We start from the raw sequence: 13296 nt of genomic DNA, 5'->3' as shown, positions 1-13296 counted from the left end.
ACATCATTCCCATTTTCCTGGAAATTGAGCAGACACTTACGGCAGTTCAAAGTGAGTATAAAATGCCCCCAAATCAAAATAGCAGTTTTATACTCATTTTGCCTGGTTGAGCAAATATGATCGCAGTTGTCTAACGGCCCACGCAATAGAATAGCATTCCTGCTAACATCAACAGCACTCTCCACCCTATGCTAAACACAGAGTTTAAGTAGCTTGCGGCTACATCTATGTTGCAAACAAAAAAATACAAATGCCTATTTTCTACTCCTGAGGCCAACTGGCCAGGTCCACACACATTCATACGATTAAACTTTTAGCTTCTAAAACAAAACAGCCATATCCAAATCACTCACTGGGATTTTCCCTTTGGCTGTTCTCACTCCCAAGCCGTGCTTGCAAAGTCTGGCGATGGTGGTCATTGGCCAGTCACCAACCTGAAAATTTCACGGTACACAGAACAAGATCCAATGCTCTGGGATGTTTCCTGGCTTTGCTAACTAGGAAATCAAGTTTTGGTAGTTTTAACTCTTTTAATAACATCCTCTTTTTCCAACCAAAAACTGCCTCTATTCAGCCTTAATGTCTTCTCAGTCTTTGCTTCCTCTCCTTAGCTTCCAGTGTTTTGGTCATCCTTCTGKTTGCTGTGGTCTCTTGGTCTCCTGTTTACGTCTCTGGTCCTATGATTTCCTAATTTAATTTCTACTGTGGCCTAGTCCAGCAGAAAAGCTACATGTCAAAMACAACATGTTAAGTTACTGTGCTTTTTTGGGGGATATTCCTCTCAGGCTTCATCATCACTTTGCTTAATCTGCTCCAAAAGCAAAAATGTTTCCATTTATCATTTCTTTTATTTGTGCAGTTTAGTCCTCTCCCTAAATGTTGATCCGCGAACTGCCTTTGCCATTGGGGTTTTCTGTTTCCATTTCTCTAGCCAAAATAAATATAAACAACAATGGCCAATTAATGTCTCCAAAACTGCAAATTCCATATTTGCTCTATTTTGTCAGAAATGAATCACAAAAGCGTTACAGAGCAAAGTAAGGCCAGACCTTTGCTGATTGTACTCTCCTGTCAGCCTGGGGTTATTTACAAGCTAAGTTGCTTCTTCATCAGTCATCTCTTGCCAGAAAGATGCACAGCAATATTCATGGGAAAGAGTTCTTCCAGAGAATAGGTACTTTGCAATACTACTAGCAATGAAAACATGTCATTTATACATTTTTTCCCTCCAGGGACCTCTTAAGTCACAACCTCAAATGCAAACATATATTCTTGATTCCTACTAAAGCTCATATCTTTATAAGTAGSAGCTCAGAAGCTCACATATTCTAGTGGCTTGCATTTACTTTAAGGTTTGCTTAAATGGCCCAATTAGAAAGAATTAGCATACATACACAGTCATTTTCAAAGAAGTATAGCAAAAGTAGCCATGCAGCTTCCAATGGAAGGTGTGTAGTTGAATCATCCAAAGATTATTCTWAGCCCTGAAAATAAAATATGAAATTTAACTGCAGTATGTCAGATGGGATTGAAATAAACAAAAATCTCCACCTAGATTCAAATTTGTCAGCACAGTCATAGCAAAACTTTGTCAAATAAGGTACTGTTATAATTCTACTTTGTTTCCTCTTTTTTTCTCCTTAAATTTTTKTAAAACCCTGAAATTTTCTTAATGCCTCTTCTCCTTAAAACCCTAGATGACAATTGTAATTGTCATCCAGTATCAACAGTGACAGCATATCCTATATGTGCAATGGAAATTCTTACTTGCGTCCCCTTTACAATACAAACATGCACTGTTTCTATGATAYGTACTACAAGCTGTAAATGTATCATATGAATTATATGTGCCTTTATTGATGTAAACGGAACTGAAATCCAAAACTAATGCAAGTGAGTCAGAAATGGGCAATGAAAGCTTGCTCAGAACTTTGGAACTGACTTTTTTCACAGATCTTTTCCCTAAATAACAGCCTGCTGTACAAAGTGCTGATTTTGGGGGTGTTCAAAGAATAGATCTACATCTAAAGGCTTGTGGTTCAGACTTGTCTCTAATTAAGAAGTGTCCTGAAGAGAACAAAGGGCCACACAGTAGTAAATGTATGCTTGCAGACACCAATTCACACCTGTTAATGATTAGTTTGCAGACAYTACCAGATGTGCTATTTATCTGTTGATCAGAGTAATTGAAATGAATTGCTCTGAATCAGTCATGTGAAATTGTCCCATTTAAGTAGATGTGCTGTTTCTCCTCTGTTTTCTTATGGAAGGGATGGAGCTGATCTTTTCATTTTAACACAATTTTCTACTCCTGACATAGTGCTCCCTCAAAGAGGCAGATCTTCTGCCCCTCCTTCTCCTCCAAAAAAAAAAAAGAGTCAGTAATAGTTCTTTAGATCATGCATAAGGGCTGACAATGGTAGGTGGTAGGAATAGGCCACATTTTTTATAATATATGTAAAAATCTACKATTTAACACTCACAAAGTCAAAAAATAAAACTGTACATTTGGAGGGTTGCAGACTTCTACAACTCATTGCCAAAAGAACACAGTAGTAGCAGACAGTATCAGCACACTCAAAACATGATTAAACAACCAGTAAAACAGTTTCACGGGACTACAAAGGGAGGGGTGCAGACTGTGGCGGGGTTCATGTCATCTCCCTCCTTTTGCCATTGTTGGAGACGGAGTTTTGAGCTAGGTGTACCATCGGTCTGATCCAGAAGGTCTCTCCTGCTTTCATGTTGTTATCATGTCATAGGATATTATCAAGGTTACTTCCTTTCCAAGCACTTCCTTTCCAAACATTTTCTTTTACTATTGTATAGCCTTTGTGAATATTGAGAGATGGTCTGTGAAGACAAATAAGTGAATCAGAGGAAGAGGTGTTATGACTTTTCTGTTGTCTATACCTACAGGACAGACCCATCACAAATTCAGCATGCATCTCGTGCTATAAAGTCCATAAGCAGAAAAGATGTACAGATAGACTGAAGCAAACGTATTATTTAGGCAAATATAAAAAGAAYACTATTAAACATAATTTAGACATTGTATCATGGACATACATTCTTCACTACAGTGTAAATTTTATTTTTATACATCAGTCCAGATCTGACAATGTCTTTGGTTTAAACTGTGGTCATTTCTATGTCTTTCTGCTATTGGGTATTTTTCCTACTATCCAGATAATCTTTCATAGTTTGTCTGTGGCATGTCTAACAGATGCTTTATACTTCCAGCATAGCCTAAAGAGGACTAAATTATAGTCCTAATCTACCAGGAAAAAAATAATAATAATAATTTGAGAGACTGGAGAATCTACGCTAAGAATGGACCAGAGATAGAGGCAATAAAAGGCTTTCAAACCTTCTTTCCTATAGGCTTTTCTAAGGGACTCAGAGCATATTGAAAGTTCCAGCTGAGGTCTTGATAGTAATAACTTCTAGTTTAGTTTCCTCCTACCTCTTTGCTAAAATATGTGTCTGGTTCTATTTCTAGACTTAMAACCCCACTTCTGCAATCGAATTTCCCTCGGGCTCATGACCACATGTCTTACATGAGGTCACGTCACTTCATTTGGGAGGGTCACTGTTCAGATTTGAACTAGAACAAAGAAAGTTTGCTCTCTTTTTCAGTGTATTTTATCCCAGGATACTACACCAGAACTATTTATATGTAACTTAATGATCTCTATTGTACTAGCAGGAAGCTGAAGCTCACATGACTTGTTTAAGCTCTTATGCAGCAAGAGTGTCAGAGCTGGAAGAACAGAAGAAATCTCCTAGCTCCCCATGCAGTGTACTGTCCACTGGACCATGAGCAGCAGTTGGCAGATATAACTAACAGCACTGAGCTTTTTGTTGGTGTCGGCTTATTAAAAATTCTAATGATTTGTGTTTTTGTCCCAGGTTATTTATCTTATTTTCCTACTCTGGCTCTGAATGCTGGAAGGAGGTAGTCAGCATCATTACACTCCAGACAATTGAGTTGATTGCTTTTTTTCATAATAGTGTTTGAGAATAGAGTTGTGCAATTTTCAGTAGGCGACAGAACAGACAGAAGGAAAAGCAAGTGCTTTAAATAGAATTGCTACAATGCTGCTTGCAAAATGTTCTTCATTAACCCTTAATAAACAGAGCATGCTAAGCTATTGGCAAAGCTGTATTCATTTAAGTTAGCAGGTTTCCATCCCTAGATTTTGCCACCCAGGACAGTCTTGTCCTCCTTCATTCTATGTTTCCCTTTTCTTAATTTGACTTCGCTCATTTGTTCCTTCTGCTGTGTCTGTTGCTTCCTATTTCTCACTGCTGCCTTTTCTTTTCCCCTTCACTCACAAGTACATTCTTTGTCTTCTGTTTATTTCCTTCTCGTCTTTCTTCTCCTATTTTTTCTTTTCTTCTTTTATTATGTATGTTGTATACCTAACCACAGGATTATTAAAAATAGCCGTAAAAAAGCCTTTAGAAGATATGCCTTTTTAAAAAAGCCCACTGTCTTTTTCCAGTAAAATATATATTCCAATATTCCTTACAGATATTAAAATAATTTTGCTTCTTAAATCCACCGATGCATCTTCCACAGTCATCTGATGCCTAATTAGTCTTACCTTCAAAGAAATTTTCTCARTGTCAGATTTAAGTTTCCCGTGTTGCTATGGACATCCATCATTTCTTAATATTCCAGTGAACAATTCATAAATACATACGTACATAGATGCATATATAAATAMACAAGCGACCCAAAGAGACCTCTCTCTGTCCTCAAGGCCAGCTACTGCTGCACAGATCATATCTACACGGCCAGAATTTTTTCAGTTCCCAAAATGAACACCCTAAAATGTATCTAAAGAGACATATAGTCTGGATATAGTCTGGGGTTCGTACACACAACTGAAATGTGACCCAACCACACATGGACATGAGATGGGTCCTGGCAAAAGCTGTGATGTCAGGCACCAGGCTAAAAATTGGACAATATGGAGAAGTGCCAGTGCCTAGCCTATGCCCTGACCCTCTTTAGTTTACAAATACAGATGTGCYGTTAAAGAGCATGTTGTTGAGGAGTAGCAAGAAGGAGGAAAAGCCAGGAGCCGAGGACGACCGCAGCGCAGGCAATGCCCTCACCGACTAGGGTGCAGTCCTGCAGCGTCCAAGCAGGGTCAGCTGGTGATAATGACTGGATCCATCAGCAGTCCCAGACAAGGTAATGAGTCCGGGGTCCATCCCAGGAGCCTGGTTAGGAGCAGTASGAGGCAGTGCTGGAGACAGGCCTGGAGACCCAGCTAGCCGCAGCATAGATCCAGGATCCACCCAGGCAGAAGACCAGGGCCATAACAGCTGTTTTCTTTTCCTAGATATTTAATAACTTAACTCAGTTCCTGCAACCTCTTTTCCAGAGGAAACAACTCTATTTCTTTCACTAGGTTTTCACAGGTCAATATAAGCCTGTCATCACTGCTTTCCTCTGGAGACTGTCCAATTGAACTACATCTTCCTTGAGATACCAGGACTAAACCCAATATATCAGTTAAAGTATTACCTCACTTCACAACACCACAAAGTTCATACCCAGCACAATGTTTCTTTTTGTACACCCCAGCARGATATTTTAATTTTGCATGTTGTATTGCTGATCTGATTCGCAATATTTCAAATTCCTTTTTTTCTGAACTGCTGCTTCACCTGTTTATTCAATTGACTATTCCAGCRTAAGTAAAAAATATTGTATTTCTCCTGACTGAGTTTGTCTTATTTATTCTGACTACTCCTCAGATATACCCATCCAATGTTAGGTGACTTCAGGCAAGATGAACAAGATGATCCCAATCTTGCTTTGACATTTATTAATGTATTAATCTCTCTTTCTTTTGCTCACCCTCCAAAACCATGTACACACACCTTGGAAAATGTAATTAAACCCCAAAAGCAAGTGCAGTAAGCCTAATGACAACAGAAGTATGAAACATCCCATAATASCCACAGAATCAGCTATTCCTACTCTTCCAAATGACGTACTTACACATCTAAAGAATAAAAGTGTCTTTTTTTTTCTTGAAAAGGTTGTATATCATCTGATGATTTAGGCACCCTGTCATCTACACTTATCCAGATGAAATTTTAGGTGTCCTCATATCCTAACCACTCTCAATCCTAGCTGGAAACAGAGATGTTTTTTAGGCACACCAGAAACTGCTCTTCTGTACCACTGCGGAACTGTGAAATTACCRAGGTTGCCAGCAAGCACAGAAAGCYGAGGAGAATTAATCTAGTACTTAAGTGTACTGTATGGAATTCATGCCTTTTGCCTCAGATATTGGAGGTGATAGGACCAAAAAGACTGAGAAGTGGTAGATGTTGGCCGGTCAGTTTTTTGTCTGGCCATTTGTTTGCTAATCTGCTGTCCTACCTCCCGACTAGCTAGACTTGGTGTGTTGTAAGTTATCCCCAGGGCGGTGCAGACTCTCTACTCCTAGGCTTGCTAACTGAAAGCAGCTTTTGGTTAAGCTCAGCTTCCTTCCAGGCCTAGCACTCATCACTGACTTTCCCATGATTAAAAAAACAAACAAACAAACAAACAAACAAACAAAAAAAACCCAGCAACAACAAAAGCAAACAAAAAGACCTCCCAAAGCTGTGTAGGGATTTTGACTAATTCAAGGTATGCAAAAGTGAAACAACTGTTACCTACCAAATGAATTTGCACGGATTTTGAAATCACTACCATTTTTTTTCCCAAGAGCTATATAGATATAAACACAAATACAAATAAACCCTGCATATGTTTTCCTGCTTGAGCTTTACCAGCCTTCTTGAGTRTTCCTTAGGCTGGAATCAAACCTATGGAAATCTTCTTATTTTGAAAGAAGTTCATATTTATTTACCACTCCTACACAACACTTTTGTGTCTTTGTGAACTTTTTCTAGTTTATAAATCACACCCCCCCTCAAACCCTTAGCATCTTTGCTCTATGCCTGGTAATTTTCTATTTTCTAATACTAGTCCCCTAACAGCAGTTGAAAGAGAACTGGTTCTCTTTTCCTTTGTAAACTCAGCAAATGTAGTCACTAAGTTTAATCTTTCTCCACTGTAACAAGCTCATGAGAAAAAAAAAAAAAAAAAAAAAAAAAAAAAAAAAGATCCTATAAGTAAAATAGATAATCAGTTAGGAAGAAGCTTAAAAAAATGCCACAATTTTATTAGTTGCTTGCATCAATCAGAATTTCTAATTTGTCAGAAAACTTCTTAACTATTCACTGGACAGTAGATAACTTAGTATTACTTTAGTATTTCAGTACTACTAAGGATCTGCATCACACTCATCATCGAATTCATCCAAATTGGCTCAGCGCTGAAGCTGCCTCTGAGACTCAGAGAGCCCGACCTTCTCTTTTGCTGATGAGAAGGGCAGAGATCAGGTCCTGTGTCCTCCATTATTCTCCCAGGACTCCTTATTACCTTGTGTTATGCTCATTACTGTCATAACTGGCTGTTTTGTTACCCTCTGGCTATCTAAAATTATCCCTAAATAACCCTTCTTCCAAAATATCCCAAATCCAAGTGCTTAGAAATACGAAAAAGTTCTAAAATCCTGACTTTTTAACTAGAAACATGGGAGGCAACATGTGACAAGAGATGGTACAATCCAAATCAAGCTTTGCCTAGATTATTGTTCTTGCAGTCTAAACAAAATATATTTGTGTATGCTGCATATTATATATACGTGTATGTGTATATATATATATATATATGTATACACTCACACACTCATATTTTTTCTCTTTGCAGGAACGCAAGTTTTGGAGAGGCAAACAGCTCATGCAAAATCARTTGTGGCTATAATGAACTGATAATAGTTGTGTTGAGTGATGTTTGCATACCCAGATAATGCCTGAAGGGCTGAGGATTAGGACTATAGTTATTTTGCAGGCTCATAACCTGTTGTTTGTATTGTTTGTTAGTCTCATATTGTAGTAGTAGCAAGAGTTGAATGAGGAAACAAGTTGGTCTTGTTTTTTCATGATATTTTAGGGTCTGTTTTTTTGCCTTTAATACTCACATTGTGCTTCTTGCTATTTTTGTACAACCCCAAGAGCTGGAATATACGTGTATTTTAATGTGGACAGAGCTTCTCCCATAATCTCATAACTCCAGGAGGATTTAACATAATTCTTAGTGATTATTTCCAGTGCCTGTCTTTGCAGGTGGTCATTGATTTCCTGAGCTTCAGCAGAATGAAATTGAGGTCTAGCCTACACTAGTAAAAGGTTTACTGGAATAGATATATCCATCAGTGCAACCATACAGGCAGACACAYTGAAATGGATACAGTTTTATTATGGGAGAGGAAAGTAAAAGGTTTTCTTCCAGAATTTTAGTTGGGGAATCGGAACCTTGCTAGGCTTTTTTTGTTAACATTAAGATGTTATTCAAAATTTCACCTCTAAATGATGCTATTGGTAAGTTTTAGTCATAAATCTGTCTTGATTTTTCTCAGTCTCTCTGCTCCATATATGGAGCTGGAAAACAGAAACAAGAGCTGACAAGTCAGTTTTAAATCTGCAGAAAGCAAGGCAGCAGTGGTCTTTGCTTCCCATCAGGGAAAACAAGCAGAATACTGATTTAGCCTTGGCCTGAGCATAGAAGGCTTTCTCCAAAAAACACCCTACCAGACCCTCCWGGATTTTAAACAGAAATTTATGGCTTATGTACTTTGGGAAGTGGGGCAGACCTCTCAAATATCTTTTTTGCTAACTGTCTGAAATAGCACCATGACAAGTAACACGACAAGGGCATGTTGGAGCAGGCAATCCTGTCATCTAGCACCAGCACAGTGACCTCTCTCCAGCCTCATGTTCCTACACATGAAGAAGCAAGAGGGAGAGGACTACACAGCCTCAGGAAGCTTGACATGTTTTATTAGCGTACAGCATGCTAAAGTGTAAATTTAAAGTTAGGTGACTATTTCTGTCCAACYCTCTTTGTGGACATTGGCAGAAAGTGTCATCATGATGAAGGCAGAAACTGTAGCTATGCAGAGCAGTTAGAATCACAGAATCATAGAATCAGTAAGGTTGGGAGGGACCTCTGGAGRTCATCTAGTCCAACCTCCACACTCAGCAGGGTCACCTAGAGCATGGTAGACAGGGTTGCATCCAGGCGGGCCTTGAAGATCTCCAGACAAGGAGACTCCACAACCTCTCTGGGCAACCTGGTCCAGTGCTCCGTCACTCTCACAGGGAAGAAATTCCCCCTCACACTCAGGCAGAACTTCCTGTGCTTCAATTTCTGCCCATTGCCTCTTGTCCTGTCACATGGGACAACTGAAAAGAGTTTGTCCCTGTCCTCTTGACACCCTCTCTTCAGGTACTTGTACACATTGATCAGATCCCCCCTCAATCTGCTCTTCCCCGGGCTGAAGAGGCCCAGCTCTCCTAGCCGTTCCTCATAGGGCAGGTGCTCCAGCCCTCTGATCATCTTTGCAGCCCTATGCCAGACTCTCTCCAGTAGCTCCATGTCTCTCTTGTCCTGGGGAGCGCAGAACTGGACACAGGACTCGAGATGAGGCCTCCCCGGGGCTGAGGAGAGGGGCAGCATCACCTCCCTCCACCTGCTGGCAACACTCTTCCCAATGCACCCCAGGAGACCATTGGCCTTCCTGGCCACAAGGGCACATTGCCGGTTCATGGTCAATGTGTCATCCACCAGCACTCCCAGGTCCTTCTCTGCAGAGCTGCTCTCCACAAGGTCAGACCCCAGCTTGTACTGGTGCCTGGGGTTATTTTTCCCTAGGTGCAGGACTCTGCATTTGTCCTGGTTAAACGTCATGAGGTTCCTCTCCGTCCAGCTCTCCAGCCTGTCCAGGTCTCTCTGAATGGCAGCACAGCCCTCTGGTGTGTCAGCCACTCCTCCCAGCTTGGTATCATCAGCAAACTTGCTGTGGAGGCACTCAGTCCCCTCATCCAGGTCATTGATGAAAACGTTGAACAGGATGGGACCCAGGACTGAGCCCTAGGGRATGCCACTAGCCACAGGCCTCCAACTGGACTCCGCGCCACTGATGATGACCCTCTGAGCTCTGCCTTTCAGCCAGTTCTCAATCCACCTCACTGYCCACTCATCTAACTCACACTTCCTGAGCTTGCCTAGGAGGATGTTATGGGAGACAGGGTCAAAAGCCTTGCTGAAGTCAAGGTGCATGACATGCACTGCTCTCCCCTCATCTACCCAGCCTGTCATTCTATCAGAGAAGGCTATCAGGTTGGTTAGCAGGATTTCCCCTTGCTGAATCCACACTGGCTACTCCTGATCACCTTCTTTCCCTCCACATGCCTGGAGATGACATCCAGAATGAGCTGTTCCATCACCTTTCCAGGGATGGAGGTGAGGCTGACTGGCCTAKAGTTGCCTGGGTCCTCCTCCTTGCCCTTCTTGAAGACTGGAGTGACACTGGCTTTCTTCCAGTCCACCTCAGGCACCTCTCCAGTTCTCCAGGACTTTTCAAAGATGATGGAGAGTGGCCTGGCAACAACATCTACCAGCTCCCTCAGTACCCGTGGTTGCATCCCATCTGGGCCCATGCATTTGTGGATGTCTAGCCTGCCCAGTAGATCTCTAATCCTATCCTCCTCCACCAAAKGAAAGTCTTCCTTTCTCCAGGCTTTCTCCCTCACGTCCAGGCTCTGGGATTCCTGGGGGCTGCCCTTAGCAGTGAAGACTGAAGCAAAGGCGRCATTCAGTAATTCTGCCTTCTCTGTATCSCTTGTCACCAGAGCCCCCGTYCCATTCAGTAGTGGGCCCACATTTTCCCTAGTCCTCCTCCTGCTGCTGATGTATTTGAAGAAGCCCCTCCTGTTGCCCTTGACATCCCTTGCCAGACTCARTTCCAGCTGGGCCTTAGCCTTCCTYGCAGCATCTCTACATWCTCTGGCTGCATTCCTAYAATMCTCCCAAGTRGCCTGTCCCCTCTTCCACAGTSTRTGTACTTTCTTCTTCTCTCTGAATTTGACCAAGAGCTCCTTGYTCACCCATGCAGATCTCCTGCCCYTTTTGCTGCACTTCTTTCTCMTAGGGATGCACTGCTCTTGAGCTTGGAGGAAGTGATGTTTGAATACCAGACAGCTCTCCTGGACCCCCCCTTTCTTCTAGGGCCTTAACCCATGAGATTCCTCCAAGTAGGTCTCTGAAGAGCCTGAAGTCTGCTCTCCTGAAGTCCAGAGTTGCAATCCTGCTTGTTGCCTTAGTTCTTTCCTGCAAGATCCTGAACTCCACCATCTTGTGGTTGCTGCAGCCAAGGCTGCCCCCAAGCCTGACATGTCTAACTAGTCTCTGTCTGTTGGTAAGGACAAGGTCCAGCAGAACACCCTTCCTCGTAGGCCCCTCCACCTTTTGTGACAAGAAGTTGTCACCAATGCATTGCAGGAACCTCCTGGACTGCTTGTGCCTTGCTGTGTAGTCCTTCCAGCAGATGTCAGGGTGGTTGAAATCCCCCATGAGAACCAGGGCCTGTGATCTTGAGGCTACCTCCAGCTGTCTWTAGAAGGTCTCATCAACTTGCTGGTCAGGTGGCCTGTAGCAGACACCCAGAATAGTGTCTCCTGTGTTAGCCTGCCCTTTGATCTTTACCCAGAAGTTCTCAACTGCCTCCTCCTCCTCCMCMSCTAGGCAGAGCTCGATGCATTCCGGTTGCTTTCTCTCTCACATAAAGAGCAACTCCACCACCTCGCCTTCCTGGCCTGTCTCTCCTAAAAAGCACATATCCATCCATGGCAGCATTCCAGTCATGTGAGCTATCCCACCATGTCTCTGTAATTGCCATGAGATCACGGCCCTGCAACCACTCACAGATCGCCAGCTCCTCCAGTTTGTTCCCCATGCTGCATGCATTGGTGTACAGACATTTCAAAGAGGTGGTCATGCCTGCAGGTTTCCCAGGAAGGATGTACAGGGGTACCCCATAGCCATGTCCCAAACACACATCCCCAGCTGCATGCATCTGTTGGAGGCCCCCCAACCCAACTTGTGTTTTGTTGTCTACCCTGTCTCTATGACACCCTCTCTCCACCCTCCTACCTAGTTCATATTCCTTTATTTATTGGTATGAACCCTTAGTATTCCTTTGCCTGCAATAGCTTCTGACTTGTTCTGGATACAAATGTCTGGTATATGTAAGCTGAGTCCTAAAGTTTTATTTAAAATATAGTAGAATAATGTAAATATAAGATTGTTACAACTATTAGGAGACATACAAATGGCAAGTACACGAATGTTATCCTTGCACAAGCATTCAGGGTGAAGTTATCCAGAGAAATAATTAAAATGCCATGCAGTAACCACATTGGGAGAGTTATTAAGGGTATTGTGTGGATTAAATGCCTCTTCTTTGTCTGAGCCGTTCAATATTTCTGTAGTGCAGGGCAGCTACACAACAGGATAGTTAATGATTTGGGTCTACATAAATTCTTGGGCTCATAGCTCACAAGGTCTGTGGGGAAGAAAAGATGGGGAAAAGTGTATCAGAGGAGCTGGCACTTTTCCTGGATGCAGGATGCACCTGAGCTAGTTTTTAACCCTCTTGCTGGCAGGACATCTGTGACCACAGAGCACTCAGAATGGCTTAGCTATACATGTATTTAGTTTTTTGGGCAAGTTTGGCTGCCTTTATTACAGATACTGAGCACAAAATTTCAGACTAGTTCTAATAAATCTACATAAGCTATATCACATCTCAGCTGCAGCATGCACAAAGCCCTGAAATTAGTCAGCATCCTGGAGAGCTTGACAGAAGCTATCCTTTAGGTTAAGGCTGTGGTGCACTACTGGAAGGTTTTAGGTTTTTGTTTTGGAAAAGGTATGCATGTAYATCTACTGTTTAAATAACCAGAACTTTCATAAACCTTGGAAAATAAAAAGCAGCACTAAGAACTGACCTGACTCTGCGTCACCAATTTCTCCTCCAACTGGAGCCTGAAAAGATGTAAAACCTACATGCACATATCACTGTACCAACGGTTCCTCATTTTTTTTGAATCATGAAGAGCATATATAAAACATGAGCAAAAATGCTATGATAGGTAAATATATATATATAATATATTTATAATATATATATAAATGATATAAATTTTTTAAGAGCTCATTTACTGTGACTTTTTGAACTAATAGTTTTGCATGGACCTAGGTCAGGGAATCGCTGCATTATACTGTACTCGTTAGGTTTCCTTTTTCATTAAAGGTGGAAACAAGGTTTTATAGCACTTCATCAGTTAAGTGTCTAATGAAAAATCAATAGAAAC

Source organism: Rhea americana, unplaced genomic scaffold, assembly GCF_003343005.1.
Source record: "Rhea americana isolate MKP2758 unplaced genomic scaffold, rheAme1 scaffold_63, whole genome shotgun sequence".
Taxonomy (NCBI): Eukaryota; Metazoa; Chordata; class Aves; order Rheiformes; family Rheidae; genus Rhea; species Rhea americana.
Note: the sequence above shows the minus strand (reverse complement) of the source record.